The sequence below is a fragment of the Salmo salar genome, chromosome 20, assembly GCF_965601325.2.
Source record: "Salmo salar chromosome 20, fSalSal1, whole genome shotgun sequence".
NCBI lineage: Eukaryota > Metazoa > Chordata > Actinopteri > Salmoniformes > Salmonidae > Salmo > Salmo salar.
Genome location: NC_138310.1, coordinates 33,350,058 through 33,365,395, shown reverse-complemented (window position 1 = coordinate 33,365,395; position 15,338 = coordinate 33,350,058). Strand labels below are relative to the sequence as shown.

Genomic DNA, 15,338 nt, shown 5'->3' with positions numbered 1-15,338 from the left:
TGACGTGCTCAGTTTTTTGGCGGCATGAAGCTTTCATTAGACCAATGAAATTGCCGACCGGGTCAAACAACTTTTTTGTTTACTGTTTAGATTAAATCGAGCGCTCTCAAACTTCCCATCATTCTGATTACGGTAGTCATTTCGTCACCCTCATGGCAAAGACACGGAGAATTGCATATGATGCGGCTTTCATGTTGAAGGCGATTGATCTGGCTGTTGGAAAAGGAAATAGAGCTGCTGCACGGGAGCTTGGTCTTAATGAGTCGATGATAAGACGTTGGAAACAGCAGCGTGAGGAATTGACTCAGTGCAAAAAGACAACTAAAGCTTACTGCTAATTTTTTATTACAAGCCGTGTTTCGTTAAAGCCTATTTATTTTTGTTACAAGCTGTGTTTCGTTAAAGCCTGTGTAAAGTTAATTTGTTTCAATGTACCGGTAGGCACCTGCGGCTTATAGACATGTACGGCTTATTTATGTTCAAAATATTTTTATTTTTTAAAATTCAGTGGGTGCGGCTTATATTCAGGTGCGCTTAATAGTCCGGAAATTACGGTACATGTCAAACATGTTTTTAAGTTATGTACGCAGTAGGTCCCTCAGGTCCTCTGGCACTGGCCTTTTAACTATCCAAAAACCTAGGACCAAGAGGCATGGAGAGGTAGCCTTTAATTATTATAACCCAAGCCTCTGGAATAGCCTTCCAGAAAACCTGAGGGGGGCTAAAACTGTGGACATATTAAAACATCTGTTTAGCTTTGCTTTTCCATAGTTGTTCAGTTTGTGTTATTCTTTTTTTTTTATTTCTCTTATGTTTGTTGTGTAGAAAATATTTCAGCTTTTATTTCATTTTTTTCCCTATGAAGCACATTGCGTTGCATTCCATGTCTGAAATGTGCTGTATAAATAAAGCTTGATTTGATTACATCATGTTGGTGGGTACTTATGTTTCTCTTATTGGAAATGTGTTTTTTGCATATTCCAACTCTTCCTGAGACGCCCTCGGAGAGTGGGAGCCCGGCCATGGTCTGCCATTACCGTCGGCAACCCTAGAGCAGTTAGGGTTAAGGCCATGGTCTGCCATTACCGTCGGCAACCCTAGAGCAGTTAGGGTTAAGGCCATGGTCTGCCATGACCGTCGCCAACCCTAGAGCAATTCGGGTTAAGTGCCTTGCTCAAGTGTACATGGACACATTTTTCACCTTGTCGACTCAGGATTAAAACTAGCGACCTTTCGGTTAATGGCCCAACGCTCTAATCGTTAGGCTACCTGCCGCCCAGAATAGACACGGTGGGTCATCCTTTACCCCTACTGGGTGAGAGTGCAGAGGAAGACGTCCATCCACCAAAATATAACTCTATAATAAATATATATTATTATTGCTGCCAATTTCCCAGTCCCAGTGAGTCTCAAGGTCTTGGTATTTTGACTGCAGTCGACAGACTGGACACTGTGCCTTGACTTCCACATTGTTTGAACCTCAGCTCTCTGAGAGCAGCAACCTGCCAGGGTGGGAAAAACGTAATCTCTCCCAAAAGGTCACCCACATCCTGGTCCACATGTCACATGCTCCCTGTCACACGCACAGGCAGAGAGAGATGCCCTGGCCTGTCCTGGCTGGTACTGTACAGTCACACACTGCGGAGGGGTGTAGTCAGGCTTTCGGAAACACGTCGTCTTTGGGACCATCTCAACACAAATAAATGTCTGCCGGGCAGCCAGGCGGAAGTTCCCTCCATTGTGTTGGTTGGCGGAATGAGAGAAATTACATGGTGTGATAAAGAGAGAAAAGGACGGGAAAGAGAGGTCTGGTGTGGGTACAGAGCCGCAGACAGACAGGGCCAGCCATGCAGTGACAGATGCTGCAGGAGGTAGCGTTGGGTGGCGTGGCAGGCTGGTTTCCGCAGGGCTGGTACGACGGCAGGAAAGCCCAGAGCAGAGCGAGAGAACAAAGGAGGGAATGCAGTGACCCGTGCCTGGGTGCATCCTGCCCCTGCCCCAGCCAGGCCCAGGACCCGGACCCAGCACTGGGCTGGGTGATTAACACTTCCCCTGGTGATTCCATCATTCACGCTTTATTACCTTGTTTTTGGGCTTGATACTCTGTCTGCTGACACTGCACTCTTTTGTAGATGACAATAAAACAAATGTCTGGAAAGGGAAGGGGGACTAGTGGTTTAACCGATACATCTTTGCAAAGCTTATTGTATGTTATGTGGCATACTCAACACACGTGATTGCAGCTACTACTAAAATAGTAGTGATTTCTTCCAAACATTAGGGTATTACTGTAGTAATTTGTGGGACAATTCTCTTCCTTCCCTGACACACTCACCTACAGCCCACAGCACAGAGTCAAAGGTGTCCTGTTGGTACTGTATGTTTGTCTGTCCAAGTCACCTGCAGCGCCCCAGAGGACAGCTTATCCAATCTCTTGGGGACACTCCTCCGGGAGAACTTGGTGCCATAGGCCTCCATGTAGTCAGTCACCAGCCCTGCCATTTGCTACAGCACACACAAGACGAGAAAGGAGAAATTCAGGTTGTTGACAGCTCAGAGTCACCTTTCCAGCACTTGACTTGGGAAAACTATTATTCCAAACTTAACTTGTTCAAGAAAAGTCACAATATCACCAGTACACAAAGAATCAATGGGCTTCTGAGTGGCGCAGTGGTCTAAGGCACCGCATGCCAGTGCTAGAGGCGTAACTACAGCCCCTGGTTTGATTCCAGGCTGCATCACAACCGGACGTGATTGGGAGGCCCATAGGGTGGCGCACAATTGGCCCAGCGTTGTCCGGGTTTGGCCGGTGTAGGCCGTCATTGTAAATAAGAATATGCTCTTAACTGACTTGCCTAGTTAAATTAAATAAAACAAAAAAATCTAGATCAATTTGTAAATGAGTAGTGAGAAATTCTACGATCTCTGAAATATATTTAAAAGAAACAAAACATTTGAGTTACAGTATAAACACGATACAGTAAAGAGAAATAAGAAATTAATTAAAATGGTGTCAAATCTATTTTGAAAAATTGAAAATTGTGATAAGTGCAGTACCTGATCGAACCCCCTGAGGGGGATGCTGCACACAATGAATGTGGTGTCCAGGCCAATGCCTGCCAGGAAGCCAGCACACTCCAGGGCCACATCTTCATAGCACCATGTTCAGGAAAACAGAACACTGCACAAATGCTCTCAGAGGAACCTTGTCTATCTCTAGTTAAAGTAGAGAGGCATTGATAGACAGGTGACCCCAGTCTAGGAAGAATGGGTCACCAGTTGAACTGCAATTCACCACTTTTTGCCTTCAACATTAGGGCTAACTCACTCTGACAATATACAGCGTAACCAGTGACTCATGACCAAGCACATCGGCAGTCAAAAGGATACAGCTGGCACCAACCACAAGTCTGAAAAACAAAAACCATTAATCTGAGCTGTTTTCATTTAAAATATATATCTCTTGGAAGTTATATAGTACAGGTATATGTGCTTTTCTATACGATGCACTTCATACATTTTCCTTCAAATTATCTTGAATACTACTGCGCCAAACAAAACAGGGAAACTGGACACAAATGTTTAGTCTGAATCTGAGGAATTTAAAAGTGATGAAAATACTGTTCGAACTTCGGAGGCTCCATTACTCAACTGTAAAACGTCAAGAACTGTTCGAATGTCGGAGGCTCCATTACTCAACTGTAAAATGTCAAAACAGACAATAAGAGAGGAGGAAAAAGAGCAAGGGGTGGCGGAGTTGGTAGGGCCGGTCTCTGTGTGCGTGTGTGGGCCAGGTGAATCACACCTCTAATCCAGCCCTGAGCTCCACTCACTACTGGCGTTCAGGCTAATCCCTGCGGATGGGGTGTGCCGTGTTCATGGCTCAGTCCACACATCACTCCGCTGAGTGACGCCCATCACCCGCATGGAGGCCAGGGCCTCTTTTGCTCTCCCATCCTCTACCTATCCATGGCTCTCCACACTGGCCCAGGCCCTGGCAACTGAGGGAGCCTGGGGCACACACAAGCCCAGCCATACCCCCAACTCATGCTAGCGCTAACTGCTAAGAGCGTCAGTACCCCGATCCTCCTGTCCACCTAATGCACAGCTGCACTTAGTGCACATTGTGAGGTGGCTTAGGGAGGGATTAGGCCAGGAGCTTTAGGCCGATTCCACACTCTCATCTCCTTTCCCTGGCTGCTTGGTTATATTGTATTTCAGAGAGACTCTGGGATCGTTCTGTTATCCCTCAGCCGGATGGTGGTGTCTGAAAGCATTGGTGGAGGCACAAACTCACAAGTGGGTCTCAAAAACACTGCATCTAGATGTGAAAGATGGGGGGGGGGGGGGGCTGATTGTGTAACTAGAAACTACAGAGGGATGGATTCCAGTGGGAAAGACATACTTTACTATACTGATATGTGCCCAGTAAATGTTGCCCACTCCCCTGGAGGATGAGAAGTACTAGGAGCAGCCTTTCAAACAACAAAGATAACACAATCAAACTCAGGGCTTCCATAGGCTACATCCTGATCCAAAGCCACTTCAATGACTGTAGGAGTATGTCTGACTGTGACAGTTAAGAATTTGCCACTAGCTCGCTCTCTCTCTCTCTCGCTCTCTCTCATAACCTTGGGCCAACCTTCAGCAGTCCAGACAAGAGATAAGTGAATCTGTTCTCCTTCGGTGTCTCCTGTGTTCGCCACAATAACAGTGCTCTTTCACAAGTGTTCCTTAGAGGGGAGAATTCTACAGGGAGCGGACTTTATCTGACTCGAAATAGAAAGATATAGGATGAGAACTTAACTCCCTAACACAGTTGTGACTACAGAGAGAAAAGATAGTGTGTTACAATTGTCTCTCCTTTTGATGTCGCATCTTTTCATCCCAGGCTCATTTCCTCAGCTATTCTCTAGAGCAGGTATTCCCAAACTGGGGTACACGCAATGCCATCGGGGGTACGCCAAATAAAAATGTGATTCACATGAAAAAAAAATGTCTCTCTCTCTTGGCTTCACATTTTCAACCCAACGTCAAATACAGGTAGCCAGGTCAAATAATTAACATCCGATCACATTAACCATTACTCTCTCACGGGAATTCCACTAACGGTCCGTATGTAGCTGCTACTCATTCCGTTTGCGCGAAAGTTTCTTCTAACCATTTTATAAATGTAAGGCCCGCGTCCATAGAGACACATTCCAGCTCTACCAGCAGTACTGCTACTACCAGCAGTACTACACCTGCACCTGTCGACGACACAAGTTGTTCTGCTTCCACGAGCACATCCAATGCTAGCATCAGTAATTCCACATGTTGTTAGCCCAGCTAGCATGGACACTGACAGTTGTGAATCTAATGCAGCCGAAGAGCTACTGCCCCCTTACCTGGGAAAGCACTGAACAACAGACCGGGACGTTGGACCATCAAAGAGGCGCAAATATGATGAGAAATACATTGATTTGAGGTTCACAAATATTAGGAGTAGTGCCTTTCCTCAGCCACAGTGAGTTGTATGTGCATAACGGGCTATAAGCATCTTATATTGTGAGCTACCGAGTGGCTAGGACAGGCAAGCCCCATACTATTGTGGAGGACTTAATTCTTCCTGCTGCCACGGATATGGCTGGGACAATACTGGGGGAAAAGGCCCAAAAAACTATACAGATAATGCCTTCATCAAACAACACTGTTTCACCACGCATCAGTGATATGGCAGGAGATGTTTTGAAACAATTACTGCTTCGCATACAAGCCAGTGAATTATGTGTTACAGCTGGATGAGTCAGACATGGGGGGCCTGACACAGCTCCTGGCATATGTCCATTACGTTTATGGGGGGTCAATTAAGGAAGACATCCTCTTCTGCAAACCACTGGAAACCAGGACAACAGGAGAGGATATTTTGAAAGTATTGGACAGCTTTGTGACATCAAATGGACTTGTGGTCAAGATGTGTTGGTATCTGTACTGATGGCGCAAAAACCATGACAGGGAGACATAGTGGAGTGGTAACACGTGTGCAAGCAGTTGCTCCCGATGCCACTTGGCAGCAAGAGCCTCTCGGTGGATGCTGCAGAGCACCCAAGGAAATGCCTGACAGCTTGAAAGATGTTTTGGACACTACAGTGAAAATGGTTACCTTTGTTAAAGCAAGGCCCCTGAACTCTCGTGTATTTTCTGCACTATGCAATGATATGGGCAGCGACCATGTAACGCTTTTACAACATACACTGGTTATCAAGGGGCAAAGTATTGACACGTTTTTTTGAGAGACGAGCTTAAAGTTTTCTTTACTGACCATAATTTTCACTTGTCTGACCACTTGAATGATGACGAGTTTCTCACACGACTGGCCTATCTGGGTGATGTTTTTTCTCGCCTGAATGATCTGAATCTAGAATTACAGGGACTCTCCGTAACTATATTCAATGTGCGGGACAAAATTGAGGCTATGATTAAGAAGTTGGAGCTCTTTTCTGTCTGCATTAACAAGGACAACACACAGGTCTTTCCATCATTGTATGATTTGTGTGCAAATGAACTCAAGCTTACGGACAATGTCAAATGTGATACAGCGAAGCACCTGAGTGAGCTGGGTGCACAACTACTTTCCCGAAACGGATGACACAAACAACTGCATTCGTTATCCTTTCATGTCCTGCCTCCAGTCCACTTACCGATATCTGAACAAGAGTGTCATCAAATTGCAACAAGCGGTTCTGTGAAAATTGTATTTTAAATCAGAAGCCACTGCCAGATTTATGGATTGGGCTGTGTTCAGAGTATACTGCCTTAGCAAATCGCACTGTTAAGACACTGATGCCCTTTGCAACCACGTACCTATGTGAGAGTGGATTCTCGGCCCTCACTAGCATGAAAACTAAATACAGGCACAGACTGTGTGTGGAAAATGATTTAAGACAGACTCTCTCCAATACAACACAACATTGAAAAGGTATGTGCATCCTTTCAAGCACACCCTTCTCATTAACCTGTGGTCCCAATTTTCGATGAACAAATAGTTATATGCAAGATGGCTAAATAAAGAGCAAAATTATTGATTATTATTATTTGTGCCCTAGTCCTGTAAGAGCTCTTTGTCACTTCCCACAAGCCGGGTTGTAACAAAAACTCACACTCGTTCTTATGTTTAATAAATGTATCATATAGTGTGTGCATGGCAGGCTTACAATGAATGCAAAAAACAACATATGAGAGTGCGCTGACCCTGGTGCTAGAGGGGGTACGCAGCTGGAGGTTGAATGTTTGAAGGGGTACGGGACTATAACAAGTTTGAGAACCACTGATCTAGAGGATGAGAAACTATAGCACATTTCAAGCCTGGTTCACTACCCTTTAGCACTGGAATTGATTTAAATAAATCCTAAGTAAATATAGAATTAAAAAGTTAAGGAAATGCAGCAGAAAACTTCTTACACTCATGTCTACACTTCCCATCTATCGTGTTTGTGAGCGTGGTTGTGTGCTCCGGTCCTTCTAAAGGCACCACTCACCTGGAGCCATCCACTACCTCCACCAGCTGATCAACCCAAACACCCTCTCAGACCCCACCTGCAGAGCTGACAGCTCAGCTCCCTCCACAGAGCAAGCAGCTCCTCAACAACAGCTCCTCCTAGGCAGGGAGAGATGGGTCTGAGGAGAGGAGAGCCACGGGAGGACCTGCTAATGCTAACCCCTAGTAGCCTGAGGGGCAGAGAGGACCACACTAACAGTAGGCCCCTACCTAACCACTCCACTACACCAAACAGTCCCACTCACATAAAGGGTTTCCTGGATTGAAGCGCTCTTTCTGGGGCCACTCACTTGAAAGCTACATAAAAAAGCTGTGAGCAAATATGTGAAAATTGCTTAGGAGACATGCTGAATGAGGGAAGGACAGTGCAGGGAAAACATACATACAGAGAGCACCACCGTCTGTCCCAGATGGGCTTGTTGTGAAGATGAGTTCATATTGCCCTCTAGTGGTAGAATGTTAGAACAGCAGCCTAGTTTGACAAGAAAAATACAATTTCCCTGACTAAACTGGAGAGGGGTAACAAATAGGTTGTTACGAATTACGACGGGAATCTATTGTAGATTATATTTATAATAGCAAGGATTATCAATGAGTAGGTGACTAAGATAACTCTTCACTGTTGGCACTATGTACAGTTAAATTACAGCCACACTAACAAACATTACACTCAACCTCCATTTTGTGCCAAGTGGAAACAGTGTGGAGAGACCAATTAGACAAGCGATGACAGGATTTAAATGGCTGGATTGGAGATGTGTGTGTGTGTGTGTGCTGTGTCCCAAGCTTTGCTGAACACACACACGCACAGCTAATCTGAGTCAGGAGTGAGTGACAGGAACATTTAACACGTCCTATAGTAGAACACGCTGCGTCCTGGATGGATCATTATGACAGACCTGTCTGTGTACATGGCACAGCATTGTATGGTTTGTGTGTTTCACCACATGTACCACTCACGTCTTGGCAGGGGACTCTTTCAGCCAGAAGATAACATCACTAGTGATGCCATGCTGGATTGCTCCATGGATCTACAACACAGGAAGTAGAAACAGGTTAACACAACAAACACCGTTTGATTCATATTGTCAATACAGGTCCTGGCAAACGATTAGGCGAGGAAGGTTGGCTTTGTTCTTTGTTAGTCTGTTATCAACAGACAGTAAGTCACAGCCTGTGATACACCACAGGGAGGGAGGCCTATGAGAGGCCGCAGTCCCAGAGTATATCCCAAATGATACCCTATTCCCTATGTAATGAATAGGGAACAGGTAGGGTGCCATTTGAGATGCAGCCCCAGACAGCCTCCCTCCTCCACCCAGTGAGAGCCATGTTTTGCCCACCACCATCCCATCAAAAGCTCCAGATTCACTATGGTGTTATCAGCAGCTGGGAGGATCAACGAAGGACATCTCTCCCCCCTGTCTACTGGGCAAGGACGCATACAGAGGGAGAAGGGGGGTATGGAGAGAGGGAGAGGACAGAGAGAGAGAGAGGTAAAGGTTAATACTTACATGTGTGGGGTACTTTGCCGCCCTCCAGTTGCAATCACAATGTCCTTGGCAGTCAGTGTCATCTGCCAGACAAGGGGGAAGAGAAATTATAATGACTTCAATAGGAAAATATGAATACGACAGTGTTGAAATTATGTTCCTTAAATAAAAATAATAATATGGTGAACATTTACATTTTTTGTCATTAACTCCCAGTTTGAAATACAGGACCAGTCAAGTTTGGACACACCTACACATTCAAGGGTTTTTCTTTATTTTTACATTGTAGAATAATAGTGAAGACATCAAAACTATGAAATAACACATATGGAATCATGTAGTAACCAAACAAAGTGTTAAATAAATCTAAATATATTTGAGATTAGAGATTTTTCAAAGTAGCCACCCTTTGACTTGACAGCTTTGCACACACTTCGCATTCTCTCAACCAGCTTCATGAGGTAGTCACCTGGAATTCATTTCAATTAACAGATGTGCCTTGTTAAAAAGTTAAATAGTGGAATTTCTTTACTTCTTAATGCGTTTGAGCCAATCAGTGTTGTGATAAGGTAGTGGTGGTATACAGAAGATAGCCCTATTTGGTAAAAGACCAAGTCCATATTCTGGCAAGAACAGCTCAAATAAGCAAAGAGAAACAACATTCCATCATTACTTTAAGACATGAAGGTCAGTCAATCCGGAAAATGTCAAGAACTTGAAGTTTCTTCAAGAGCAGTCGCAAAAACCATCAAGCCATATGATGAAACTGGCTCTCATGAGGACCGCCACAGGAAAGGAAGACCCATAGTTACCTATGCTGCAGAGGATAAGTTCATTAGAGTTACCAGCCTTAGGAATTGCAGCCCAAATAAATGCTTCAGAGTTCAAGTAACAGACACATCAACATCAACTGTTCAGAGGAGACTGTGTGAATCAGGCCTTCATGGTCGAATTGCTGCAAAGAAACCATGATTAAAGGACACCAATAAGAAGAATAGACTTGCTTGGGCCAACAAGCATGAGCAATGGACATTAGACAGTTGGAAATCTGTCCTTTGATCTGATGAGTCCAAATGAGATTTTTGGTTCCAACTGCCATGTCTTTGTGAGACACAGAGTAGGTGAACGGATGATCGCTGCAGGTGTGGTTCCCATGTGAAGCATGGAGGAGGTGTGATGGTGCTTTGCTGGTGACACAGATGTATTTAGAATTCAAGCACACATCACCAGCATGGCTAACACAGCATTCTGCAGTGATACGCCTTCTGGTTTGCGCTTAGCGGGACTATCATTTGTTTTTCAACAGGACAATGACCCAACACCTCCAGGCTGTGTAAGGGTTATTTGACCAAAAATGAGAGTGATGGAGTGCTGCATCAGATGACCTGGCCTCCACAATCACCTGACCTCAACCCAATTGAGATGGTTTGGGATGAGTTGGACCGCAGAGTGAAGGAAAAGCAGCCAACAAGTGCTCAGCATATGTGAGAACTCCTTCAAGACTGTTGGAAAAGTATTCCAGGTGAAGCTGGTTGAGAGAATGCCAATTGTGCAAAGCTGTCATCAAGGTGGCTACTTTGAAGAATCTAAAATATATTTTGATTTGTTTAACACTTTTTGGTTACTACATGATTTCATATCTGTTATTTCATAGTTTTGATGTCTTCACTATTATTCTACAATGTAGAATATAGTAAAAATAAAGAAAAACCCTTGAATGAGTAGGTGTGTCCAAACTTTTGACTGGTACTGTAGTATTACCTCTTTTCCTGTCCTGGTTAACCCTTTGACTGTGTGCTCATCCACCAGACTTCCTTTATTGTTCAGATACTTCACATTCCTGTCAAAGAAAACATGGTGACAATGCAAACACCACAGGAGAACTTGAGAGATCTTGTGCAAACATTGGGTTTAGCTGAAAAAGGGTAAGTACTGCACAGCTACACTGTTAAAGCAGTTTTCTAGCCAAAACAATTATATATGAGAGTGAAGACAAAGTTTGGAGGAGAGATGTAAAGCCATTTTCTATGAAACTGCGTCTATTAAATATGAGATTCGGTTGCACAATGTGAACATCTGCTGTGAGAGTGTGGGCACATAAGAGGCAGAGCAACACCTGTTAGCCCTGCAGCCATTCAGTCAGAGCACTGCATGCAATCATGGACAATTCATCATAGCGCTGTAACCTCTGTGTACCAACAGGTCTGCTAGGCCTAAGAGGGAATATCTCAAGTCGGAAACTTAAGGAGGCAGTTGTCATAACAAAATTACTGAAAACTACAGGTATGCATGTGTAAAATCACTTTTTAAGTTATACAACAGAATCTATGACATACCGGCTGTGTTTACACAGGCAGCCCAATTCTGATCTTTTCCCCAATTATTGGCAAAAGAGCTGATCTGATTGGTCAAAAGACCAATTAGTGAAGAAAATAACAGAATTGGGTTGCCTGTGTATACGCAGCCACAGTGGCTGTAAGTAAGGGTGTGTCACTCACTTGTCCTGTAGCTGGACACGGTGGCCCCAGTTGAGGGACTTGACATGGTTACATTTACATTTTAGTCATTTAGCAGACACTCTTATCCAGAGCGACTTACAGTAGTGAATGCATACATTTCATAAATTTTTTCCTGTGCTGGCCCCCCGTGGGAATCGAACCCACAACCCTGGCGTTGCAAACACCATGCTCTACCAACTGAGCTACAGGGAAGGCTTTGTACAGGTTCTGTACAGCCTCTGCCATGGTGCTCCTAGAAAAACACACCAGAGTAACAGTTAGATGTGGTATCTGTGATAAGACAAAATACAACTATGCAAATGTTCACTATTTAAGTGCCCATTACAAGGCAAGCATTGAGCATTGTTTCATTGTTATATTTGCTCATATACTTGTGTGGATTGTGATGAACTGAGGAATATTCTGTGAATGACACACTTCAGATCAACGATGCCCACTGGTGAACTGTCACCATGTAATGTTGACTACAACCAAGGTCAACCACCATCTTGTCTTACTGCAAGACTACCACTAGATTGTAGCATTTAGCCATAACCTTAGTGTTGAATTCTTATCAATCCAAAACATTGACAAACATTTAGTCTAGTAACCAGAATGACTATCGGTATTAAGAAACGAACAAACTTGTAAAATATATGTTCTTTCTACTTAATCCTAAATAGTTTGAAATGTGCATATCCACAGGTTTCCATTGTTCTCATACTAATGAGATGTACCAGTTGTGGGAGATGGGCCTGGGGATTTGCCAGCCATACTTCTGGGTGTCTTTCACAGCTGTGCCCAGCAGAGCAGCCTGGTGCATGAGCGTCTTGGGAATGCAGCCCACGGTCACGCACGTGCCACCAATGCCCCACTTAGTACCTGGAAGGGTAGCATGATATATTTTTTAAACTTCTATATTAATGCAGATTGTTCACAACATACAGTTTGTTTACTCCCAGACAAACTAGGTGAAATGCTTCAAGTCAACAGTTCAAGTCAAGCTGTTTTTGGTGGAATGTACAGTCAGTATCAGAACATTTCTCTTACCTTTAACTGAAGGCTCCACATAATCTAACACAGCAATGTTCTGTCCTACCTGAGCCGCTGAAAACGAAGGACAGAAAGTTTTGGTCAATCTTCATGGTCGGTAAAGCTGCATTAACACATTAGATTAGACATTATCCTATATAAAACCTTTACACAGAGCCAGACCTCCTGGTAACAAACCATCTGGGGTACATGTGATTGTATACTATCCTCAAGAACAAACAGTGAAGTCCCTACTAGTTCATAACGTATTGTAATACTAATGATTTAATCATGGGATTGAGACACCACCTTCTTTGGAACAAGCCAGACCCCCAGAGCCACCTCCAATAACGACGAGATCATAGTCGGATTTCCCTGTAACAAACCAAATGCCTTGACATTCAATCTCTATTGGTCAATGCTGACACCATAAACACATAAGTTACTTAGAATGTACACGAGGTTACTTATCTAGAAACCAAGCTGACAAGTGCATAATGAAGGGCATTTGAAAAGAGCATGTTATTCTACCAAAGACACTCATTATTTGGAATATTTGACACTGACAGCTTGCCAAGTACCTCAACTATTCCGAGGTACTCGGGAAATTGACAGCTAGCTTGCAGGCCATTGGTTACCACTATAGAAAGAGAAAACGCTGTTTGAGAGATTCATTCGAAATCAATTTCTCATAATCTGTCAGTTTGTCACTAGCTAGCAATATGGCAACAAACTCCATGTCTGTCAAGTTTCTCGTAAAAAAAATGAATGCAGTTGGTGCGTTTCTACCGGCGTCTGCCTCTAGAGCATGCTGCCATGTTGTTATTACAAAAGGCCCTTCATAAGTGTCTGTAAGTCTGCCTGCCTCATTTTACATAGGAAGCACATTCACTGAAACTACGTCGTCAAAATGTAAATGTCGTTGTAGTGTTGCAAATAAAATATTGTAAAAAAAAAGTACATTTGATAGATGTGTTTTTTGTCTTCCTAGGCTAAACATAGTTCTCAAACTCCAGGCGCCATTCTGACTTCTCCCTACGGTTTTCAGCCATTAGCTTTGCCTACCACTGGCCCATCCATGTGAACAGGGTCCTTTCTGTTATGTGGTGACTTTTCTTGTCTGAGGAAATAACACAAAGTATTGTGTAAAATGTGATTTCCAAAAGGCTTAAAATATAAAGTTAGGTGTTCTTTAACATAAAAACACAAAGATATGGATCTCAAAGGGAATTTTATGCATTTTGACCATTTTGTTTTCCGTGGATGTAGGCGGGTGCTATTCATCAATTTCTACAAGAAATATGAGTCATTAAATATTCTAAATGTTTATTCATGATTTTATAGTCCTACTTAAAATATCTGTCATCAATACTTTAAAAATATATAATTTCTCTGTGTGTCCCTGATTTCACTTTCCAACCTGTTAGTGTCTAGTAATACCACTTAAAAACAGTCCCTTCCCACAATGACATCATGTTCAGGAAGCGTCAATAATTATTTTGGCGGGAAAACAGTGCAAGTATCAACACTTCATTTTATTTCTATTTTAATGTTTCATGATGTTAGTATATTTCACTCTTAAATGTCCACCCTGTTAGGCTACATTAGAGGAACATGTTATCAAATGTAATAATTAAAAAATATGTTAGGCAGAAAAGTAAAAATTTACTTCAAGTGTTCACCATTATCCTAGCTGGATCTTGATCACTCACAGGATCTTTGATGTCATGCTAGCTCAAACTTCATCACTATAGCTAATTTAGCCTCCAAATTTCCACTCTGTTAGGTTCCACCCTGTTAGGCATATGCACATAACAGTGTGGAACATGCACCTAACATGGTGGAAAATTTGTCAGAAAATATATAAAATGTATTACTTCTGTCATTATTTATTACCATATACAGAATACTTTTATATTTTATGTATATTCAGATGCATGTTACATAAATGTGATATGTCATTGTATTGCAATGTATATACAATTATAATTACCAATTGTGGTGCAATTAGCAACTATATATATATATATATATATATATATATATATATATATATATATATATATATATATTTATATATATATTTATTTATTTTTATTTTTTATTTTTTTATTTCACCTTTATTTAACCAGGTAGGCAAGTTGAGAACAAGTTCTCATTTACAACTGCGACCTGGACAAGATAAAGCAAAGCAGTTTGACACATATAACAACACAGAGTTACACATGGAGTAAAACAAACATACAGTCAATAATACAGTAGAAAAGTAAGTCTATATACAATGTGAGCAAATGAGGTGAGATAAGGGAGGTAAAGGCAATAAATAGGCCATGGTGGCGAAGTAAATACAATATAGCAATTAAAACACTGGAATGGTAGATTTGACAGCAGATGAGTGTGCAAAGTAGAAATAACAGGGTGAAAAGGAGCAAAATAAATAAATACAGTAGGGGAAGAGGTAGTTGTTTAGCCTAAATAATAGATGGGCTATGTACAGGTGCAGTGATCTGTGAGCTGCTCTGACAGCTGGTGCTTAAAGCTAGTGAGGGAGATAAGTGTTTCCAGTTTCAGAGATTTTTGTAGTTCGTTCCAGTCATTGGCAGCAGAGAACTGGAAGGAGAGGCGGCCAAAGTAAGAATTGGCTTTGGGGGTGACAAGTGAGATATACCTGCTGGAGCGTGTGCTACAGGTGGGTGCAGCTATGGTGACCAGCGAGCAGAGATAAGGCGGGACCTTACCTAGCAGGGTCTTGTAGATGACCTGGAGCCAGTGGGTTTG

At 42.8% G+C, this 15,338-nt stretch overlaps 1 pseudogene; it reads right to left on the bottom strand.

Moving 5' to 3' along the window:
* Positions 1-13,191, bottom strand: part of LOC106580542 (thioredoxin reductase 2, mitochondrial-like) — a 40,522-nt pseudogene extending 27,331 nt beyond the window's left edge.
* Between the last annotated feature and the right edge of the window lie 2,147 nt (positions 13,192-15,338).